Source organism: Pinus tabuliformis, chromosome 5_1 (assembly GCF_031772625.1).
Source record: "Pinus tabuliformis cultivar Carrire ecotype Pingquan chromosome 5_1, CPIR1, whole genome shotgun sequence".
Taxonomy (NCBI): domain Eukaryota; kingdom Viridiplantae; phylum Streptophyta; class Pinopsida; order Pinales; family Pinaceae; genus Pinus; species Pinus tabuliformis.
This window is the reverse complement of record NC_142305.1, coordinates 60,521,670-60,525,846: the sequence shown is the minus strand read 5'-3', so window position 1 is coordinate 60,525,846 and position 4,177 is coordinate 60,521,670. Positions and strand designations below refer to the sequence as shown.

At 34.6% G+C, this 4,177-nt stretch overlaps 1 pseudogene across 1 annotated transcript; it reads left to right on the top strand.

Moving 5' to 3' along the window:
• Positions 1–642: 642 nt before the first annotated feature.
• Positions 643–3,639, top strand: LOC149163451 (uncharacterized; annotated as a pseudogene). Its single transcript, XR_016260621.1, has 5 exons — positions 643–913; positions 1,067–1,116; positions 1,322–1,454; positions 1,645–1,749; positions 2,619–3,639. The product of XR_016260621.1 is annotated as an uncharacterized LOC149163451 (transcript).
• Positions 3,640–4,177: the final 538 nt, after the last annotated feature.

Below are 4,177 nucleotides of genomic sequence, written 5' to 3'. Positions count from 1 at the left end.
AAACGAAATTATTACTATATTTTGATTAAAATGCATATCATTTACATATTTTATTACTTTTATTTAAATAAAATAATTAAATATATGATAAATATTATTGAAAACAAATATCATTTGACACCATATTAAATATAAATCTTATTATTATTATTAAAAAAATAAAACAATTATTTATATATATATAAAACAACTAAATATACTAGAGGTATTATTAATAATGACATATCAATTTACATCATAACAAGTGCAAATCATATTCAAATTATTATTATTAAAATAAAATAATTAAATGTGTAGGAGAGATATTGCGATCCCATTATAATGGGTGAATGGACAAAATAATTAAAACAATTAAATGTATGGTTTTGAAAACCTAATTGATGTAAGATGGAGCCTAATTCAGGTTGGACACAAACAATTAAAACAACTAAATACAAATCTTGAAAAAAAATATTATAGTAGCCTTGAAAACCTAAACTATCTAAGATTGGGCTTCATGCACGCTCAATTCCAAAGATGTTCAATTGGCATGGAAATTGTGGTTGAATAGAGTGCCAACTTTGAGTTCTGGTTAAGTATATATATAAGTGTGTTTGTATGTTTCATACAGATGTGTATTGTTTCAACTTTTGATTTTTGATAATGGCTAAGATATTGGGTATGGTTTTGTACTTTTTGTGGATCTTTACTTTCATTCAACTTTGCAAATGTGAAGTTTTGGGTTCCAGAAAGGCATGTTAGGTCAGAAAATGAATATGAATAGTCCAATGTGCTTTATGCAAATGTGAAGTCTCATGTTAAAAAATGAATATGAATAGTCCAGGTTTCTTTCATCTTTATAAGGATGATATGCACATAAATGTTACTAACTGGGGAGCTACACTTGTTTCTTTAACTCTTCCAGATATTAGAGGTAAAACATCTGGTTAAACAGATTAATGTTTGCCGGTAGATGTATCTTCTTAGACATATCAACATCTTAAACCGTTTTCAATATTGTCATCTCATTAAACATATGTGCATTTAGATGTGTATCGTTAAACATAGTAATGTTTAATGTGTGCAGGTCATATATCAGATGTGGCCCTTGGATATGACTCTCTAGCTTCATACATGGTATGAGGTCAACTATGTCTATGTATTTGCATTTCTATATGGTGATAGTAGGAATATTTTCATCATAAATATCACAGTAATGCCAACCAGATGGGCATGGCCTAGATCTCTAGTTTCAAATGAAATTTGTTTTATATAGATTACAATGCGGAATATGGTGGACTCTCTCGTGATGATATGGGATTGGAATTGGTTATTAATGCAGAAGATGAGCCCCAACCGGCCTTATCTTGGTGCCATCATGGGTCGTGTATCCAACAGAATCAAGAATGCACAATTTACCCTAAATGGGAAAACCTACCATTTGCCCAAGAACGATGGCAATAACACTCTCCATGGTGAATGAATGTCTGGGTGCCTTCCTCTTTTTGCAGCTCTGCATTTATGTCGCTAACCAAAGGCCTGTAACAAAATATTGCATCTATGTGGATAACTAAAAGTCTATAACAAAAGTGTAAAAGTATGTGAACAGATAATGATGGATTGCATACTGATGACAGAGTGGTGGTATGGTATGTGTGAACACAGGAGGGTTGAGAGGCTTCGACAATGTGCTATGGAAAGTGCAAAAGTATAGAGGAGGGAGGAAGCCATCTATTCAGTTCACTTACCACAGTGTGGACGGCGAACAAGGTGAGCCATCTAGATTTAATGTGGATTCAGAATATGGGTGGGAGGCCTAATTCTCATCTCATTCTTGTTGTTATTGTACAGAAGTATTTAAATTTAAATATCTTGACATTTTCCATTTTACTCATATAAAATATTAACCATTATGCTGATGCATATATAACCTGCAAATTAAGCTATTGACTTCCATTAACATGCATGCAGCGTTCATTTAGAAAAATAATAAGCAATGTTTTGGAATAGTTGCTGATCTCATCTAATCCCATCCCATCCCAGGTAGAAGCCAAGCCTGCATTTCTACAGATTTTCAAATCCCATCTCCTTGGATGGGGTTTGGTTGAAATAGGGGATTGTGGGTTTCCAAGTTGAAAATACTGGTAGGTGCTAAAGTGAAGTGATGGGAGATTTTGAAGCATGGAATGAACTTGATGGGAATTGCAGACCTACTAACTGCCTGCCTTGAGGGGAATTACAGACCTATTAACTGCCCTGATAATTAGGAGGGAAATTGCAGACCTATCAACTGCGCTGATAACTACGAGAGATGCTGGTGAACTTGTTGTTTCTTCCATTAATGATTTGATGGATGGAAAATCACAATTCTGAAAACTGCAATTTTACCAATGAAATGGAAATGGATTTGTAGACCCTGTTTTCATTGGAAAAGCTCCTCACTGCAATTTCAATAATCAAAGAATTGTAATTCAACCCAGCCATCACAATTCCGACCAGAAAACTCACCTAAAAGAATGGGATATTTGCTCCTTAATTATTGATTATTAATATTGTTGACAGATAATCATATTGGGGGTGTAGCAGCTAATAGTAAATCTTTGTTTGCTGTTATTTAAAATAAGAATAGTGTCATGCAGGTTTTCCTGGTGACCTGGATGTATCAGTGACTTATACAATAAGTGGAGACATGGAGCTGAGACTTGATTATGAGGCAATACCGAGGAACAAAGCTACGCCTGTGAGCTTAACCACTCATGCTTACTGGAACCTTGCAGGGCATAACAGCAGTAGGGATATACTGGACAATGCTGTCAAAATATGGGCTTCACATTATACTCCCACAGATGATCATCTGATTCCAACAGGCCAGATATTGCCTGTGCAGGGAACTCCGTTGGACTTCAGGAAAGAGACGATTGTTGGCACCAGAATTAATAAAGTGAAGAGTAGGCAGAGGCCCCCTGGGTTCGATAACAATTATGTTCTGGACGGACCCAAGTTGAAGAATGGGCTGAGGATTGCTGCGAGGATGAAGGATCCTTGGAGTCGCAGGGTGATGGAGGTGTGGTCCACTGCTCCAGCGATGCAGTTCTATACCAGTAATAATCTCAAACACACTGTGGGCAAAGGGGGCTTCCTGCACAAGCCACACACAGCACTGTGCTTCGAGACTCAGGGTTTCCCCAATGCAGTGAATCAGCCTAATTTCCCCTCTGTCATTGTCCAACCCAGCCACATCTACAGGCAAACCATGCTCTACAGGTTCTCACTGGATAAAGCTCCCATATGACATCTAAATTTTAGTCCAGCAATAATGCTCCACAAGTTCTCACTGCTCAGTGGATAAATAGATTCTTGTGTTTAATGGGCACCCTATTTCCATTGTAACCCCAGCAAGCAATAAGAGAATTCTACCAATAATTTCCTATTTCCAGCAATAAGAGAATTCTCAGAGGATATGTATTTTTTATTGTAAGTCCAGCAATAAGAGAACAGAACAAATAATGCTCTAAAAGTTCTCAGTGGATAAATAGATTCGTGTGTTTATTATTTCCATTGAAGTCCAGCAACAATACAGAGAATCAATATCTGTATATGTCTGCCTCTGTGCACTTACAGGACATTGGTTTTCATTTGACGGGGAATTTGGTTTTGTGTTTGGCCTCTGTGTTTGGAAGTATTAAATGAAGTGAAAATAAAAGAAAATCAAGAAAGTGAATCTCATATATATATGTCTGCCTCTGCGCTTTCTCGTTAAATGTGTGTATTACAAAATGTTGGTTCCATTTGACCGGAATTCCTTGGTTTTCATTTGGCTTTTACCATTGGTGTTACATGTTTTTTTTTTCCAATTATATATTTTAGTTTTAGTTAGAAATATTATTGCACCTAAAATCATGATATTTTTTGTCCAGCTGTAAAAATCTATCATAGTTATGATGTTGTTTAATAAAATTTATTGTATTAAATATGATATAAATAATTTTAAGGGTGTGAGAATTTCGTTGTTTTTTTTTTTTTCCTTCTCAGTGATTTTGAGTTTTTTATATATATTTGTTTTAAAAAATAATTTCATTTATTTAAGATTATGATTTCGATCAAATTTCAGTTTTTAATTACTTTTTATTATAATATTATTTATATATTTGAATATTATGGTTATTTTATCTTAGCCACTATGGTTTGGTAAACAATA